This window comes from Jaculus jaculus, chromosome 6 (genome assembly GCF_020740685.1).
Source record: "Jaculus jaculus isolate mJacJac1 chromosome 6, mJacJac1.mat.Y.cur, whole genome shotgun sequence".
In the NCBI taxonomy this organism is placed as follows: domain Eukaryota; kingdom Metazoa; phylum Chordata; class Mammalia; order Rodentia; family Dipodidae; genus Jaculus; species Jaculus jaculus.
In genome coordinates, this window is record NC_059107.1 from 146,861,697 (window position 1) to 146,881,686 (window position 19,990).

Genomic DNA, 19,990 nt, shown 5'->3' on the forward strand with positions numbered 1-19,990 from the left:
TTTAGGTGGTTACTGGGGAGTTGAACCCAGGTCATTAGGCTTTGCAGGCAAGTACCTTGACTGATGCGCCATCTCTCCAGCTCTTATTGACAATTGTAATGTATATAGTGCATTTGGGTCATATGACCCTCCCATTAGCATCTTTTGTCTCCTTCTGCCTCCACCCGAAGCCCTTCTTCTTCCCAGCCAGCCCTTCTGCTTGCCTCTTTGTTTTCCATGTGTGTGTGATATGCTGAGTTTAGTTAGGGTTGCCTTTATGAGACTAGGTAGGGAAAGTTTTGTATGTGTGTGTGTGTTTTAATAGACTGTACTTGATTTCTTTCTTTTTTTTAAATTTTTTTTGTTTATTTTTATTTATTTGAGAGTGACAGACAGAGAGAGAAAGAGGCAGAGAGAAAGAAAGAGAGAGAGAGAGAGAGGGAAAGAATGGGTGCATCAGGGCCTCCAGCCACTGCAAATGAATTCGAGATGCATGCGCCCCCCTTGTGCATCGGGCTAATGTGGGTTCTGGGGAATCAAACCTTGAACTGGTGTCCTTAGGCTTCATAGGCAAGCGCTTAACCACTAAGCCATCTCTCCAGCCCTTTTTCTTTCTTTCAATGAGAGAGAGGAGAGAGAGAACTGGAGCACCAGGGACTCTAACCACAGCAATTGAACTCCAGAGGCATGCACCGCTTTGTGCGTATGTGTGACTGACCTTGTACACTTGTGTCACCTTGTATGTCTGGCTTATGTGGGACCTGGAGAGTCAAACATGGATCCTTAGGCTTTGCACGCAAGTGCCTTAACCTCTAAGCCATCTCTGTAGCCCTCTTTTTTTGTAAAACAAAAGAAATTATTTTATTTATGGATGGGGGTGGGGAGAAAGAGGCAGATACAGACAATGAATGCACCAGGGCCTCTAGCCACTGCAACAAACTCCAGACACATGTACCACCCAGTGCATGTCACTTTACTTGGGCACTGGGGAATTGAACCTGGGTCTTCTGGCTTTGTAGGAAAGCACCTTAACCGATAAGCCATCTCTCCAGCCCTGTTTCTTTTGTATATATTTACTTATTTGCTTATTTGCAAGCAGAGAGAGAGAGAGAGAGAGAGAGAGACAGACAGAGAGAGAGAGAGACAGAGAGACAGAGAAAATGGGTATGCCAGAGCCTCTTGTTGCTATGATGAACTCCAGATACATGTGCCACTTTGTGCATCTGGCTTTATGTGAGTATTAGTGAATTGAACCCAGGCTGTCAGGTTTTGTAAGTGAGTCCCTTTACTGCTGAGCTTTCTCTGCAGCCTTTGTACTCTATTTCTAATAAGAAGTGGCTAAGGAAATCACAGCAGTCTGGTTTTATGTGCATATGAAGACTTTATCTTTTTTTATTTTCAAGGTAGGGTTTCACTCTAGCTCAGGCTGACCTGGAATTCACTCTGTAGTCTCAGGGTGGTCTTGAAGTCATGATGATCCTACTATCTCTGCCTCCCAAGTGCTGGGATTAAAGGTGTGCACCACCACGCCCAGCTCACTTTATCTTTCATATGACTTAATTTTCTTCCTTTTTTCCTCCCCTCCCTCCATCCCATCTCTCCCTCCCTTCTTTTTCTCTGTCTCTCTCATTCTTTCTTGACAGTCTTATGTAGCTGAGGCTGGCCTCAAACTCTTGTTTTTTTTTTTTTAATTTTTTATTTATTCAAGAGAGAGAGGAAGAGACACAGAAAGAGAATGGGCACACTAGGGCCTCTAGCCACTGCAAATGAACTCCAGACACATGCACCACCTTGTGTAACTGGCTTACATGGGTCCTGGGAATTGAACCTGAGTCCTTCGGCTTTTCAGGCAAGTGGCTTAACCACCAAGCTATCTCTCCAACCCTGGCCTCAAACTTTTTTTTTCAAATTTTTATTAACAACTTCCATGATTATAAAAAATATCCCATGGTAATACCCAACTTCCCCCCACTTTCCCCTTTGAAACTCCATTCTCCATCATATCCCCTGCCCATCTCAATCAGTCTCTCTTTTATTTTGATGTCATCATCTTTTCCTCCTCTTATGATGGTCTTGTGTAGGTAGAGTCAGGCACTCTGAGGTCATGGATATACAGGTTATTTTGTGTCTGGAGGGAGCACGTTGTAAGGAGTCCTACCCTTCCTTTGGCTCTTATGTTCTTTCTGCCATCTCTTCCACATTAGACCCTGAGCCTTGGAAGGTGTGATAGAGATATTGCAGTACTGAGCACTCCGGTCCCTTCTTTCCAGCACCATGATACTTCTGGGTTGTCCTAAGGTCACTGCCATCTGAAAAGAGAAGATTATCTACCAAAAGTGAGAGTAACGTTAATATAAGGGTATGAACATTAAGAGAAGTGCTTACTGGGCAGTTTGATAAGCATAGTATATACATTTATCCAGACAGCAGCAGATATTACACCCCTAGGGCTCATGACTACCCCTGTTTTAGGTTTTTAGTATCAGCTATGTATTCCCTCCCATGGAGCAGGCTCCCAGTCCAATTAGAGGGCAGTTGGTTTCCACCATGACAGATGTGCCACTATTGCACCTGTTGGCTCATTCGGCCTGGCTGGCCAAATAAAAGGCTTGCAGTGTTCACTGTTGAGTATCTTCACTGGTGATTTCTCTTTCTCCCACTGAACTGCACGCAGAATGGTTTCTTCCAGCTTTCTGTCAGCCTACATGGAGGAGGTTCTCAGCTCAGTTCCAGCAGGGTTTCTCAGTTGGCCTCAAACTCTTGATCCTCCCACCTCATCTCCAGTGTTGGCATTATAGGTGTATGCTACCATGCTGAGTTTGGACACTCAAGTCTTAGAAGCTGAGCACCGGAGTAAAGTCCTGGTATCTTCCCAGTTGTAGCTGCCTGTGCCCTTTTTAAGTGTCCCACATTCCATGGTCATTCTTCAGGATTTTTTTGTTTGTTTGTTTTTTTGAGGTAAAGTCTCGCTTTAGCCCAGGATGACCTGGAATTCACTATGTAGTCTTAGGCTGGCCTCGAACTCGTAGTGATCCTCCTACCTCTGCCTCCCAAGTGCTGGGATTATTATTCTTCAGAATTTTTATCTCTTTAAGTGTGAGTTGCTTGGAGCTGAACTCAGCCAGGACTCAGGTGCCCTCTAAGGGCATAAGAAGGCCACCTCCAAGGTTATGTGGCTCAGCCCACTCTTCCATCTTCCTCTCCCAATCCCAAGAAGCACAGCAGTGAGCTTCTGCACCACAGGGAGTCTGCTGTCAGTGGTTTAAGTTAGAATGGGGCAAGAATGAGAGGGTATGGTGGTGCACACCTTTAATCCCAGCACATGGGAGACAGAGGCAGGAGGATGGCCATAAGTTCAAGGCCAGCCTGGGACTATAGAGTGAGTTCCAGGTCAACCTGGGCTAGAGTAACACCCTACCTTGAAGAAAACCCAAATAATAATAAGAAGATGGTAAGAATGGTCTCTCGTTGATGACTGCTGTGAGCCGCAGTCCACGCGAACCTTTCTTACTTCATTATGTGATCGGGAGCGCGTGGTTCTAGAGTTTCCTAAATTATGAATGACAGACCATGTGTGGATTGTATGTAAATGCTTGTGTGTAAAGCCCCTTTTATCAATAATTCAAATGCTATTTAGCAAGTGCCTTAAGTAAATCTTTGATTTTTACTAGTATAATTTGTATATAAGCACTTATGTATTCTTTGAAAATATAGTTTGTTTATTTAAAAGAGAGAAAAAGGTAGATAAAGAGAAAATGGGTATGCCAAGGCCTCTAGCCACTACAAAAAATAAACTCTAGATGCATGTGCCTCCTTGTGCATCTGGCTTTACATGGGTACTGGGAAATCAAACCAGAGTCCTCAGGATTTGCAGCAAGTGCCTTAACCACTGAGCTATCTCTCCAGCCCTATGTATGGTTTTTGTTCATTCATTTTATTTTTGTTGATTTGTCCAAGATAGGATCTTGCTAGGTACCCCAGGTTCACCTGGAGCCCGTGACGTAGCTGCAGACGTGCCTGAGCTCACAGCAGCCCTCCTGCCTCAGCTTCCTCGGCCTGCGCGTACACACATGCACCCCAGATCCAACTTTACCATGCAGGGTTTTGTTTGTGTATTTTGTTTTTCGAGGTAGGGTCTCACTCTAGCCCAGGCTGACTTGGAATTTACTATGGAGTCTCAGGCTGGCCTCAAACTCATGGTGATCCTCCTACTTCTGCCTCCCAAATGCTGGGATTAAAGGTGTGCACCACTTTGTCCTTCTAGAACATCCAAGTTTTTATGGATCTGTTGTTGATGGTCCTTGATAAAAATAAATATTGTGACTGTTATAAGGATGTGTTTTCCCTACAGGATTACCACATGATTTTTTTTTTTGAAACACTAAGTGTCCCAGCACTTTAAAAAACATGTTTATTGCCGGGCATGGTGGCGCATGCTTTTAATCCCAGCATGTGGGAGGCTGAGGTAGGAGGACTGCCATGAGTTCCAGGCCACCCTGAGACTCCATAGTGAGTTTCAGGTCAGCCTGGGCTAGAGTGAAACCCTACCTCTAACCCCCACCCCCCAAAAATGTTTATTATTAAAGCCTTTGTGGTAGTATAGACTGAGCCATCAAATGTGTCAAATGTACTTTATGAATCAGTGACAACAGAGTAGATCAACAGACTTCAGATGTGCTTTAAAGACGGCCACGCAGCAGGAGAATCTTGTGCGTTACACAAAGAACTGGCAAGTTTTCAAAGAAGGCTGGTTGAGGAAACAAGGAAGCCGGATTAGAGACTTCTGCTAGCATAACCTGTTTTTTTTTTTTTTTTCATTCTTCCCTTTGTTTTTAACTTCTTCCAGGTAAAGAAGTTCTTTAAAACTATGTGTGTCCCTTGTTTTTTGCTCGAATTTGGTCAGCCAGGTAAGATTCTGTTCAGTGTGTAAACTAACCACTAACTATACACTTTATTTCACCTGTCCTGCCTGGCTGGTGCATTTCCCCCTACGGTCTGTTGAGTGAGGTCTCCTGACCATCTGGTTCTTTGGTGACCGTCGAGATAGGGCATTCCCCAGGAACGAATTTTGTTCCTCTTTAGCCGTTACCTAGTTTATAGCCAAAAAGTTTCCTGTTATTGCAAGTATGCTTCCTATTTCTCCTGAGTATAGTTATGTACACAGTATTTGCTGCTTTTATGCTAAGTTTATTGCTCATTCAAAATCTTTCTCCTTTCTAGCAAGTAATTCAAAAAGGTGTTGACTCTAAGTGTGAATGGTGATACATTCAGAAGTTGTGTCCCAGATATGTAAGACCAGTAAAGCCAAAAGTCAGAGAAGGAATCATGGGAAACTGCTGCACAAAGCTGACATTCCAGCCAAGAGACAGGAAGATATGGACATCAGGACAAGAAGGATTTGGGACCTGAAGTTCACTTACAGGGTCAGAAAGAAGGAAGTAGGTGTCTGGCACAAAACTCTTCCTTCCCTAACACAATGTCAGACAATACCATCTATTGAGTGCCTACTGCTTTCTAGAGGCTATGATGGGCTCATTTTTTAAAAATACATTTTATTTATTTATTTATTTGAGAGATATAGAGAGAGAATGGGCATGCCAGGGTCTCCAGCCATTGCAAACAAACTCCAGATGCATGTGCTACCTTGTGCATCTGGCTTACGTGGGTCCTGGAGAATTGAATAGGGATCCTTTGGCTTTGCAGGCAAACACCTTAACTGCTAAGCCATCTCTCTAGCCCATGGATTCATTTTTTAATTTGGGGGGAAAGGGTTAATATAGGGTCTCACCACATATAGCCCAGGCTGACCTGTATTTCACTATGTAATCCCAGGCTGGCCTAGAACTCACACTAGTCCTCCTACCTCAGTCTTCCCAGCGCTGGGACGTAAGGTGCACCACAACACCTGGCTATGCTTGTTGTAGTGAAAAGTCACATTTGTCAGGGAGGAAACAACCCCAGAGAAGTTAAGTAACTTCTTGAAAGTTATATAAGTGTAAAGCTATAATTCTAGCACAAGTCTGTCTTATTCTTTATTTTATTTTTGGTGTGTATACAATGTGGTGTGTGTGTGTGTATGTGTGTTTAACGAATATGTGTGCTTAGATGCACATGCCCATGCACATGTATGTAGAGGCAGGAGGAGGATGTGAGGTTTTCCCTTGATGCAGGAGCTGGGCTCCAGGGAGGGATTAAATTCCATAAAGATGCAGAAGATCCCAGGCCCATGGAACCCAACTTTCCTAGTTATCAAAAACTTGAAAACATGGACTCTGAGAAGGGTAAATGGTGAATTGTGCAGTTTATTTTAGGAGAGTTGGGATCCAGAGGGAAGACCAGCAGGGAACCCAAAGCCAAAAGGAGATTCTCCCTCTTCCCAACCAGCCTGGGAAGGAGGAGGGGAGACAGAGAAGATCTTCACATCTTGGGAGAAGCCTCTGGAGAAGGCGCCCACACATGGGCCAGACCAAGACACATGGTTCCTTCACGTGAGGTCAGAGAGGGTTAGGAGACAGCCCAGGGCTCGGGGCTCAGAGAGAGATCGTGTATGTAACACATCAAGAAAGCATCCAAAACAAGGCAGGAAAGTGCCTGGGCAAGAAGAAATCTTCCCCATTCCCAGCCTGGCTGGGGACAAGAGCTTGCCAATGGGGTCTGGGAAGCAAAGACCAGAGAATGAAGAGAGCCAAGAGATTTACACACACGTGCCAGGCCCATTTATGGATTAAACATCATCATCAGACTCAAGTGTGTAAGGGAGAGAGCTGACTGGTTTGTGGACTCCAGAGGATGACCCAGAACAGGCCAGCTCCCCGGGTGCTAAGCTTGAAGCTTGCTGCTGGGGAGTGTGGCTTGCAGCCATCTTGGGTGAGACAGGGTTAGATGTGGGTTCTAGTCCTAGCAGGGCAGGTTAGGTGACATCTCTTTGGGCCTCTGACCCTGGCTGACTGCCTCAACAGACGCTGTCTTGCTCCTTTTCCTCTTGCACTGGTCCATCTTATTTCCTTAAGACGAGGTCTCTCACTGAATCTAAAGCTTGTCATTTTTCTGGCTAGACTGGCTACTGAGTCCCAGTGATCCTCCTGTCTCCACCCCCACCCTTAGGTGTTCTGGGGATTGAACCCAGGTCTTCCTACTTGCCTAGTAAGTGCTCTTACCCATGGAACCAAGTGTCCAGTCTCTGAGCGTGTCTGATTCCCAGCCTTCGTTCTAATGCCATGTTGTCTGTCTCCATTACTGTGAATTTTTATTCCTCCATCAAAGAGGGCTATTGTCCCTACATATAACATAGAATTTGGAAGGAAATCCCAGTAATTATAATTTTAGCTGGATCAAAGTGTTGCATTTTAAAAATGTTTTCCTGGCTGAACTTAAGTCACTTTCAACTTGATGTAGATTAAGGGAGAAAAAAACCAAGCAAGCTAATTAACAGAAGTTAAAGCAAATGAGCCTGTCCTACGAGGGTGGGAAAGTAGAGGGGTGACATTGGGAAGGGATGGGCAGTGCTGAGGGCCTGCGATGTGAATGGATGTGAATGCTGGCAGCACCAGGGAGACGACTGCCTTCCCTCCTGGGTGTGCACCTGGCCTCGGGGTTGTCGGGGTTGCTGACCACAGCCGGGCGCTCTCCTTCACGCTTCACTTGAGTCCTGCTGAAGAAAACCTGATAAGGACCAGGCCAAGTCGCTCACGCTTGTAATCTCAACACTTGAAAGGCTGACACAGGGGGATTGCTGAGAGTTCAAGGTCATCTGGACTAGATAATGAGTTCCTGGCAAGATCTGGCTTAAGAGTGAGTTGCTGTCACAACAGGAAGGAAGGAAGGAAGGAAGGAAGGAAGGAAGGAAGGAAGGAAGGAAGGAAGGAAGGAAGGAAGGAAGGAAGGAAGGAAGGAAGGAAGGAAGAAAGAAAGGCAGTTAAGGGCACTTGCTTGCAAGACCTGTTAGTCTGGGTTTGATTCCCCAATAACCACTTTCAGCCAAATGCAGAGGCCAGAGGCCTTGGCATAACCATTCTCTCTTTCTCTCCCCCATTTTTCTCCCTATTTTTTTTTTTTTTTTGTCTCTCTACTTGCAAATAAACAAACATAAAAACAGAACAGATGTAAAAAATAAGAGTAGCCAGCCAGGTGTCGTAGCCCACGCCTTCAATCCCAGCACTTGGGAGCAGAGGTAGGAGGATCGCCATGAGCTCAAGGCCACCCTGAGACTACATAGTGAATTCCAGGTCAGCCTGGGCTAGGGTGTAACCCTACCTCAAAAACTCAGGTAAAGAGAAAACTTGTTAATTGAGCTAGAGTAGATTTGAGCAGAATCTGCTAGAGAAATAGAAAGAACATTTGGTTACATGGGAATCCAGGGACCCTGTGTCCTCGCTGGGGTCTTCCTCACGCAGACAGCTGTCTTCCGTCCTGTGCTCTCTTCCAGTCTGAACATGCGCGGCTTGCAGGAACAGGGCAAGGGGTGTAGAGTGAGGCGGCAATTCTCAGTGTGGTCCGCAGGCCCCCGAGAGTGTGTATGACCTTTTAGAGATCTTCAGACTCAAAATTTTTCATAGTAGTGAGTTATTGTTCACTAGCTTTAATGTTCTGCCTTTGGCCTTGATCATGCAAAAGCAATGGTGGGGAAAGTGCTGGCGGTTCAGCAGGAGCCATCACGGTACTCTTCACCAGCAGAGGTGGGGGAAGAAAATGTCTTGGGCTGGAGAGATGGCTTAGCAGTTAAGCACATGCCTGTGAAGCCTGAGGACCCAGGGTCATTTCTCCAGGTCCTACATAAGCCAGACGCTCACGGTGGTGCACACATCTGGAGTTTGTATGCAGTGGCTAGAGGCCCTGGCGTGCCCATTCCCCCCCCCCCTTTTAATTTCTTTTCTTTCTTCTCTCTCCCTCTTTCTATCTCTAATAAATAAATAAATAAGAATAAATTTTTAAAAACATTTTTATTTATTTATTTGAGAAAGAGGGGCTGAGAGACAGAAAGAGAGAGAGAGAGAGAGAGAAAGAAAGCAAACAAACTCCAGACACATGCGTCACCTTGCGCATCTGGCTTATGTGGGTCCTGGGAAATTGAACCGGGGTCCTTAGGCTTTGCAGGCAAGCGCCTTAACTGCTAAGCCATCTCTCCAGCCCTTTTCTTTTTCTTTTCTTTTTTAAAAAATTGTTTTTTAAAAAGAAGAAAATGTCTTCATGAGGTAGGAAACTTACCTTTAACAGTTTACTGCTTTCAGCACATTCCATTTTGATAGTGGGATGAGGAAAGTATACTTACAGCGTTTTGCTGCAGGAAATATCATGGTTCCTAAAGAAAAAGCACTTAGCAATTAATAGCTTGGACTGCAAACAGAAGAGGCTGCTTTTCGGGGGGGCGGGGTAGAACGCCATGCATACTTGAAAGAATGACTGACAGGCAGGTGATGATTTTTCAGGTGTGCATATTTGACAGACACTTCCCCCAGAGGAGCAAAGTGAGTGTCACCCCAAGAAAAACAACTGAGAGTATTAGCTGCATGGATAAAATGTGAGGCACCAAATGAAAACTAGAATGTTGGAAGATACATAGCAGCTTAGTGCTTTTCTGATGAGAGTAATAATGTTTAGCGTGAATTTTTTGTTTATTTTTATGTATATTTTGAGAGTGACAGAGAGAGAGAGAATGGGCGCACCAGGTCCTCCAGCTACTGCAAAGGAACTCCAGACACGTGCACCCCCTTTTGCATCTGGCTAACGTGGGTCCTGGGGAATCGAGCCTTGAACTGGGGTCCTTAGGCTTCACAGGCAAACACTTAACCACTAAGCCATCTCTCCAGCCCCTAATGTAATTTTTTTATGACTACAACAGACACTGTTCTTTTTTTAAATTATTTATTTGTAAGCAGACAAGTGCAAGAGAATGGGCATGTCAGGGCCTCTAGCCATTTTGCATATGAACTCCAGACACATGTGCCTGTTGTGTATCTGGCGTGTGTAGGTCCTGAAGAATTGAACCTGGGTCATTTGGCTTCGCAGGCAAATGTCTTAATCACTAAGCCATCTCTCCAGCCTCTTTTTTATTTTTTTGAGGTAGAGTCTCCCTCTAGCCCAGGCTGACATGGAATTCATTATGTAGTCTCAGGGTGGCCTCAAGCTCACAGCAGTCCTGCTACCGCAGCCTCCCGGCCACAACAGATAATTGTGATTCAGGCTTAACCAACTTCATAAAAATACAGGTGCATCCACAAACCTCAATTACAGGATTACTTCTTTGCCCATTCTCCTCTCTCTCTCTCTCTCTCTCTCTCTCTCTCTCTCTCTCATTTTTCCCCCCTAACCTCTTGCAGATATGGTTCAAGGTAAAATTTCTCCTCCTCATACTTTGTCTACTACTCCTGAGGCAAAATCTTATGCCTCGAGAGATGCCTGGAGAGATGGCTTGGTGGTTAAGGCACTTGCCTGCAAAGCCTAAGGACTCATGTTTGACTCTCCAGGTCCCACGTGAACCAGCTGCACAGTGATGCAAGGTTGCACATGTGTACAAGGGGGCACATGCCTTTGGAGTTCAATTGCAGTGGCACCTTTCTCTCCCTCTCTTTCTTACATTAAAAAAAAAAAAAAAAAAAAAAAGGCAGACTGTTGGGTTTGCCTCAAAAAAAAAACCTTATGCCTCAAGGTCAGGTCCAGTGCTGTCTTAATGCAAAGCATCCTGTCCTTAAACAGGTTCTCCAGAAGCCTTCTATGGCTTCATGCTCACATAGCATATCATCTCTCATTCGCCCTCATTTATTGAATCCTTCAGCATTGGAGTACCATTTTCAAGTGCCATCCAGCCACCAGCCTGATGCTGAAACAACAGACTTGCCCACCACTTTGAGCTGCTAATGTGATTTTGTTGTTGTTTGTTTTTTCGAGGTAGGATCTCACTCTGGCCCAGGCTGACCTGGAATTCACTATGTAGTCTCAGGGTGGCCTCGAACTCACAGCAATCCTCCTACCTCTGCCTCCTGAGTGCTAGGATTAAAGATGTGTGCCACCCCGCCCAGCCTAATGTGATTTTTTTTTTTTTTTTTGGTTTTTCGAGGTAGGGTCTCACTCTAGCCCAGGCTGACCTGGAATTCTCTATGTAGTCTCAGGGTGGCCTCGAACTCACGGCAATCCTCCTACCTCTGCCTCCCGAGTGCTGGGATTAAAGGCGTGCGCCACCACGCCCGGCTCTAATGTGATTTTTTGATTTTGCAAGTTGAAATATGTCTGCGTGAGTTCATGAATGACTAGTTTCAAAGGATCAGGGTTTGGTTTTACAAATAGTCATTTAAAGAACATAGCCAGGCGTGGTGACGCACGCCTTTAATCCCAGCACTCGGGAGGCAGAGGTAGGAGGATTGCCGTGAGTTCGAGGCCACCCTGAGACTACATAGAGAATTCCAGGTCAGCCTGGGCTAGAGTGAGACCCTACCTCGGGAAAAAAAGAGAAAAAGAACAGCATAACCAGAGTGAGAAACTCATAAATACAGTTTTAGGTCCCACTTTCTAGCAGAGAGAGAGAGAATGGGCACACAAAGGCTTCCAGCCACTGCAAACGAACTCTAGACACATATGGCACCTTGTACAACTGTCTAATGTGGGTCCTGGAGAATCAAACCTGGATCCTTTGGCTTTGCAGGCAAGTGCCTTAACCACTAAGCCATCTTTCCAGCCCTTAGGTGAATTAATATTTTAAATGTGTAAGTTTTTTGTTTTGTTTTGTTTTTTGAGGTAGGGTCTCACTCTAGCTCAGGCTGACCTGGAATTCACTATGTAGTCTCAGGGTGGCCTTGAACTCATGGCAGTCCTCCTACCTCTGCCTCCCAAGTGATGGGATTAAAGGCGTACACCACCATGCCTGGCTAAATGTGTCAGTTTTAATTTTTATTTTCAAGGTAATGGTTTCACTCTAGCTCAGGCTGACCTGGAATTCACTATGTAGTCTCAGGGTGGCCCCGAACTTGTGGTGGTCCTCCTACCTCTGCCTCCCGAGTGCTGGGATTAAAGGTGTGCACCACCATGCCCAGCTTAATTTTTAATATAGCCAATATTTATAGTCATGACCCATATAAACACAAATTTTGGGGTCTTCAATAGAGGTACTAAGACCAAAAGTTGTGTGTGTGTGTCTGTCTATGTCTGATGCAGGGACTTGATTTGTAGCCCAGGCTGGCCTTAAACTTGATAATAATCTTTTGCCTCAACTGAGTGCTGGAATTACAGGTGTGCACCACCATGCATGGCAGACACCTCCTGTTTTCAGCCAGGTAAGAAGTGTATGAATTGATACATTTTTTACTTATCTTTTGGGACATGGTCTCATACATAGCTCTGGCTGGTCAAGAACTTGCAGTAGCTGGAGATGGTCTTGAATTGATCCTCCTGCCTTAGGCCGCCAAGTGTTGGGATTACAGGTGTGAGCCACCATATCCAGAACTTTAATTAATTAATTTATTTTGGTTTTTTGAGGGAGGGTCTTGCTGTAGCCCAGGCAGACCTGGAATTCACTATGTAGTCTCAGGGTGGCCTTGAACTCTCAGTGATCCTCCTACCTGTGCCTCCCAAGAGCTGGGATTCCCAGGGTGCTGCCTAACTGGATTGTTAAAGGAGTGATTGCCCAGAGAGGTTCAGTATGTGCAGTAGCATTATCTCTCACAAGAGTCAACAAGGGAAGTTGTGGTGCCAGGGAGAATCCCTCACTCTTTTGATGCTACCTGGTCTCCTCCCACCTCCCAGGTTCTGGGGTTATAAGCATGTATGCCACCATGCCTAGCCTGGCCCAGTCTTTAAATTAAGGCTACTATTTTTTTGTTTGTTTGTTTGTTTTGTTTTTCAAGGTAGGGTCTCACTCCCATCCAGACTGACCTGGAATTAACTATGTAGTCTCAGGAACTCATAGCGATCCTCCTCCCTCTGCCTCCCGAGTGCTGGGATTAAAGGCGTGTACCACCACACTGGGCTAAATTAAGGCTACTATTTGAGAATAACTCCCAGCGTTAAACTTGGGTCTACCAGGATTGGTTGTGGAGCGAGGACCTCAGAACCTGAAGGCACTGGAATTGTCATGAATGCTGCTTTCCTATGCCAGAGATTTCCATGAGTTCTGTTGGCTAATACTTGAGTACCGCCAACCAGGTGAATGGTGATGTCACCGTCTTATGAGGAAGCGAAACGTAGAGAGGTACTACCCCACAGGGTGGCTGGTTTTCTGGTGAACACACTGGTAATTTCTGGTCCTTCCCCCAACTTCCTCTGGCTGTCTTCCTAGAGCCCTTCCTGACACACGTCTTCTGCTTGTGCCTGACATTCATGGTATTGATACCATGATAAGCGTTCCTGGAAGTCATGGTGACTTTTGCAACTGGAGGCTGTGTAATTGGTCTCTGTGGCAGCTACATCTTAGCTAGTGCTGGGCCTGGCTGACGTGGGAGCCTTGGGTCCTTGCCTGGACAGTCTTCCTGGAGGCTTTGATCTAAGGAACAGACAACATCCTAAGTGGTAACTTAATTTTGTCTGGAAGTAACTGCCATTCTGTCGCTATTGATGTGGAAAACAGGTTTGCATTTGAAAGAACTTGTATGACAGTTTACCCAAAGCATCAGTCAAGATGTCACATGCCATGCCACTAGCCTGGGAGTTCCCAGGCAGGTCAAGCTGGCTACCTATGGAAAACAGCAAGAGATGGAGGAGCTGACACCTGAGCTCCATTTCATCTCCGGGCCTCCCATCCCCGCTGAGCCCTGCAGCCTTGTGTGCTGGTGGGTTTATTCTGTTTTATAAGGGAGGAAGCAGGTTCTCAGTGCTTGGGGACCTTGCTTATTGTTGCAAGCCCAGGCCTGTCTGCTCTCCGGTGTCCTTTGCAGGGACAACTTTTTTTTTTTTTTTTTGGTTTTTCAAGGTAGGGTCTCACTGTAGCCCAGGCTGACCTGGAATTCACTATGTAGTCTCAGGGTGGCCTCGAACTCACAGCAGTCCTCCTACCTCTGCCTCCCGAGTGCTGGGATTAAAGGCGTGCGCCACCACGCCCGGCTAAGGGACAAATTTTCTAAAGCAAATAAACCCCTCCAGCCCCAAACATTGAGGTTTTATCTGTAAAATGTTCATTTAATAAAAGGGGCAGGTGGGCATGGTGGCACATGCCTTTAACCCAACCCTCAGCTGGCAGAGGTGGGAGGATCATGTGAGTTTGAGGCCAGCCTGGGACTACAGAGTGAGACCCTACTGCAGGTGAAAAGGGGGACGTCAGGCTGCGAGATGGCTCAGTGGTTAAAGGCACTTACTTGAAAAGGCTGCCAGATGGGGTTCAGTTTCCCAGTACCTATGTAAAACCACAATGTGGTTCATGTGTCTGGAGTTCGTTTAAAAGAAAGAGAGAAATTATAGAGTTACAGAAGGGGGGGCATCTGGGAAGATGGCTCAGTGATTAAAAGTGCTTGCTTGCAAAGTTTACAGGCCTGGGGTGCAGTTTCTCAGGACCCACATAAAACTGCATGAGAAAGTAATGCATCAGGCTGGAGAGATGGCTTATCAGTTAAGGCGCGTGACTGCAAAATCAACGACCAGAATTTGATTCCCCAGTACCCACGTGAAGCCAGACGCACAAAGTGGTGCACACATCTGGAGTTCATTTGCAGTGGCTGCAGGCCCTGGTGCACCCATTTTCTCTCTTGCTCTCTCTCTCTCTCTCTCTCTCTCTCTCTCTCTCTCTATCTGCTTGCAAATAAATAAATAAAAATATTTATTTTAAAAAATGATGCATACATCTGTGATCTCAGTATGCCTATGACAATGGGAGGCAGAGCCAGGAGAATCTGGAGCTCCAGGACCAGCTAGTCTGATTTGTTTTCAGTCTGGCAGTTTGTTTGCAGTGGTATAAGACCCTGCCTCGAGGAGGTGGAGCACAGACACCCTGAAGCTGTCCTCTGACCTCCATTCATGACACATGTATGTGTCATGTACACACACACAAAGACACATGCATATAAATTATTTTATTTTATTTTTTGAGTTAAGGTCTCACTTATTCCCAGGCTGACTTGGAACTCTCTGTAGTCTCAGGCTGGCCTTGAACTCATAGCAGTCCTTCTACCTCTGCCTCCTGAGTGCTGGAACTAAAGGTGTGTGCCATCACACCCAGCACAAAGGTAAATTCTTTTTTTTTTTTTTTTGGGCAAACCCAATAGACTGGTATTTTTTTTTTTTTAATGTGTGTGTGTGTGAGAGAGAGAGAGGAAGAGAGAGAGAGAATGGGTACACCAGGGCCTCTAGCCGCTACAAACGGACCCCAGACACATGTGCCACCTTGTGCATTTGGCTTACATGGGTCCTGGGGAAATTGAACCTTGGTCCTTTGGCTTTGCAGGCAAGCACCTTAACCACTAATCCATCTATCCAGTCCCACATTTTTTTAAAATTTATTAAGTAGAAACTTTGTTTGGACACATCATGAGTTGGTATCATCATTTCTGTCCTTCCTGTCCCCACTCCACTGAGGGTCCTCCTCAGTGGGATTGCTGATATTCACCATGGAGTTGTGGGTTATGAGTTATGAGAACATCAGTAACTCATTGCGGGGGGGTAATGCCTGTGGTAATGCCCTCCCACCCTTTGTTTTTTAAAATAGTTTTTTTATTTATTTACAAGCAGAGAGAGATGGAAGAGAGACAGAGAGAATGGGTGTGCCAAGGCTTCCAGCCCCACAAACAAACTCCAGATGTATGTGCCATTTTGTGTATCTGGCTTTATGTGGGTACTAGGGGATTGAACCCAGGTCGCTAGGCTTTGTAAGCAAGTTTCTTAAATTCCTTAAGCTGAACTATCTCTCCAGCCCCCAGTCCTCTTAATCCTTTTTAAAAAATGTTTTTGTTTATTTTTATTTGTTTATCTGAGAGCAACAGACAGAGAGGGAAAGAGGGGGGGGGAGAGAGAGAGAGAGAGAGAGAGAGAGAGGGAGAGGGAGGGAGAGAAAATGGGCACTCCAGGGCCTCTAGCCACTGCAGACGAACTCCAGATATATGAGCCATCTTGTGCATCTGGCTTACTTGGGTCATGGGGAATCGAGCCTCAAACTGGGGCAAGAGCTTAACCACTAAGCCATCTCTCCAGCCCCTTAATTCTTAATAATTTTCCCCGTGGCTATAATATATTCCACGTATTTATTTAACCAGTCCACCACAGTTGGCAAATAAACACTTCTGTTTGAGACCAAGTCTCATTATGTGACTGCACATTGGCTTAGAATTTGCATTCTTCTTGCCTCAGTCTCATAAATGCTTGGATTATGGATGTGAGCCACCATACCTACCTTATGCCAGTTTTAAAAATAAATATTTCATTTATTTATTTATTTTAGAGAGAGAGAGGCAGGTAGAGAGAAAGAATGGGAACGCCAAGGCCTGTAGCCACTATAAATGAACTCCAGATGCATTTGCCACCTTGTGCATCTGGCTTATGTAGGTACTAAGGAATCAAACTTGGATCCTTTGGCCTTTTAGGCAAGTTCCTTAACCACTGAACAACCTTCCCAGCCCCTAAAGTTATTTATTTATTTTGTTTTTCAAGGTAAGGTCTCTCTCTAGCCCAGGCTGACCTGGAATTCACTATGTCGTTTCAAGGTGCCAGTTTTGGAGTGACAGAATAACAGGTTAGAGTGTGTGTGTGTGCATGTTCATGTGTATGTGTATGCACACGTGTGTACATGTGCATGTGGAGACGACAGGTTGACACTGAGTGTCTTCCTCAATCACTGTCCACCTTATTTTTGAGATAGGATCTCTTGCTGAATCTGGAACTCACTGATTCTGCTACACTGGCTCACCAGTGAGCCTCAGGGATGCTCCTGTCAATTGAAGGCTCTTCCCCAGCTTATTTAGTTATTGAAATGGTAGATTTAGATTTTTTTTGTTTGGTTTTCTTTTGGGGGGGTTGAGGTGGGGTCTTGCTCTAGCCCAGGTTGACCTGGAATTGACTATGTAGTCTCAGGCTGGTCTTGAATTCACATCAGTTCTCTTATCTTGGCCTCCTGAGTGCTGGGATCAAAGGCCAAAGGCATGCACCACCATGCCCAGGAGAGAGAGAGAGAGAGAGAGAGAGAGAGAGAGAGAGAGAGAGAGAGGGAGAGAGAGAGAGGCGCAGGGAGCATGTTAAGTCCTCAGGCTTCTGCAAATGAACTCCAGGTGGATGCTCCATTTTGTGCATCTGGCTTTATGTAGGTACTGAGGAATTAAACTTGGCATTGCAGGCCAGTGCCTTAATTACTCCAGCCCTAGATTAAGGTCTTTATAATAGAAAGCTTTATTGAATTGATATGCCAGTCAATTGTTGATCTTATATTCTTTCAACACATAGTTGAGGGACTCCTCATATATACGAGTGACATGAGTCTTGCCTCCCCTGGGCTTATGACCTCTTGTGGGTCCTGAGTCACAGTCATCACAAGTTGAGGGATCTTTGAGCCTTTGCCTCCTCATCTGTAGCATGGAGAACTAATGGGCTACATATAAATGCCTATGTAATTCCTGACACACAGCACTCCAGTAGCTGTTAACTCATGTAATATGATGCAGCCATTAAAGTGATTCACTGAAATTTACTAGCATGGGAAATTTTCTAGATCATTATGATTAATGAGAAAGAGCAAAATGTCTACAGTAATTACATCTTGCTTTCAAAAGCAATGGAAAAAGGCTGAAAACATATACAAAAGTATTAACATTTGCACACCTGCAGTGTGACAGGCACTGAAGATATACAGGCAAATCAGACTGACTCTCCCTTGGGAGGAAGTTTTAGTAGAGAATGTGACAATCACAATCCAGTGTGGCCTTACATGGAGGGAGAAGCCAAGGGTGCTGCTCAGATTTCTGTCATGAAGATGGCGGATGGTGGCATCATTCACCCAGAGACGAGACAACATGAGACCAGAACAAAGGGTGACTTTAGACTCAGGTGTTGTGATTGTGCAAGGTGTATGTAGGGTGGCAGACGCACAGGTCTGGCTGAGCTAGAGGTACAGGCTTGGGAAAGCTTAATCTATAGGTAAGGTTCCAAGCTTTGATAATGAATGAGAACTCTGGGAAAGTCTGTGGAGTGAAACAAGAGCTTCAGATCTTGACCGGATCCAGATCGTGAGATTCTAAAATCTAAACTTCTCTCTCTTACAATGTGTCTGATGTAAATGTGCTTCCTATAATTTAATATGATGTTGTAGTTACAATTGATTTAGCCACATATGACAGCAAACCTCAAAATAAAATGGCTTAAAAAGCCAGGTATGGTGGCGCATGCCTTTAATCCTAGCACTTGGGAGGCAGAGGTAAGAGGATTGCTGTGAGTTTGAGATCACCCTGAGACTCCATAGTGAATTCCAGGTCAGCCTGGGGTACAGTGAGACCCTACCTCAAAAAACAAAACAAAAAAAAAAAAACATGGCTTAAAGGGTTGAAGAGATGGCTCAATGGTTAAAGGTGCTTGCTTGCAAAGCCTGATAGCTTAGGTTTGATTCCCTAGTACCCACATAAAGCCAGATGCACAAAATGTCATGTTCATCTGGAGTTTGCAGTGGCAAGGTTCCCTGGCATGTCCATTCTTTCTTCTTCACCTCTCTCTCTTGCTCTGCTTGCAAATAATATAAACATAAATATATATAGCATGCTATATATATTTATAAAATATAAATAGTACATACAAAAATATATATTTGGTAGGCTGGAGAGATGGCTTAAGCGGTTAAGTGCTTGCCTGTGAAGCCTAAGGACCCAGTTCGAGGCTCGGTTCCCCAGGTCCCATTTTAGCCAGATGCACAAGGGGGCGCACGTGTCTGGAGTTTGTTTGCAGGGGCTGGAAGCCCTGGTGTGCCCATTCTCTCCCTCTTCCTCTGTCTTTCTCTCTGTGTCTGTCGCTCTCAAATAAATAAATAAAAAATGAACAAAAAAATATTTAAAATATATATATATATTTGGGGCTGGAGAGATGGCTTAGCGGTTAAGCACTTGCCTATGAAGCCTAAGGACCCCGGTTCGAGGCTCGGTTCCCCAGGTCCCACGTTAGCCAGATGCACAAGGGGGCACACACATCTGGAGTTCATTTGCAGAGGCTGGAAGCCCTGGCGTGCCCATTCTCTCTCTCCCTCTATCTGTCTTTCTCTCTGTGTCTGTCGCTCTCAAATAAATAAATTAAAATATACATATATATATATATATTTGGGGGGGATTCAAGGTAGGGTTTCAATATAGCCTAGACTGACCTGGAATTCACTGTATAGTCTCAGGGTAGCTTTGAACTTAAGGCAATTCTCCTAACTCTGCCTCCTGAGTGCTGGGATTAAAGGCATGTGCCACCATGTCCAGCAATAAAAATATTTTTTTAAATGGCTTAAATAGCTGGGTATGATAGCACATACCTTTAATCCTAGCACTTGGGAGGCAGAGGTAGGTGAATTACTGTGTTTGAGGTCAGCCTGAGACTACAGAGTGAATTCTAGGTCAGCCTGAGCTAGAGCAAGATCCTACCTAAAAAGAGGGGGGAGGGGCTTAAAATAAATGTAAGATGCTTTCTCTCTTCCCCCATATAAGTCTAGATCATGGAGCCTGGCCAAGACTTTTGCCCTGTGTTGGAACCACCACCATTCCGCAGTGTGGTCCAACTTGTCATCTCCTCCTCCTCCTTCTTCCCCTCCTCCTCCTTCTCTTTCTCCTCTTCCTTCTTTCCTTCTTACTCTTCCTCTTCCTCATTGTGTGTAGATGTGCACACCCCCTGCGCCTGTGTGCAGAGGCCAGAGAAAGTGATCTCCCGGGCACTCTTCTGCCTTAGTTCCGGTGACAGTCTGTCGCAGAGCCAGGAGTTCCTGTTGTTTGGTTAGAGCGGCTGACACGGGTCCCAGTGGTCCTCGAGCTTCACGTCCTCGGCCCCGGGTCACAGACGTGCACAGTCATTCCCAGCACGGGCGCTGGGGTCAAACTCAGCTCCTCATGGCTGTGCAGCAAGTGCGGATCCCCACTCAGCTTTCTCCCAGCCC

At 45.4% G+C, this 19,990-nt stretch overlaps 1 protein-coding gene and 1 pseudogene across 1 annotated transcript in view; one reads left to right on the top strand and one right to left on the bottom strand.

Annotated features, from left to right (window-relative positions):
* Txnrd1 (thioredoxin reductase 1) overlaps window positions 1–19,990 on the top strand; it is a 106,654-nt gene that overhangs the window by 6,931 nt on the left and 79,733 nt on the right. The gene's annotated exons all lie outside the window — the stretch shown is intronic.
* LOC123461554 lies at window positions 10,266–17,890 on the bottom strand (annotated as a pseudogene).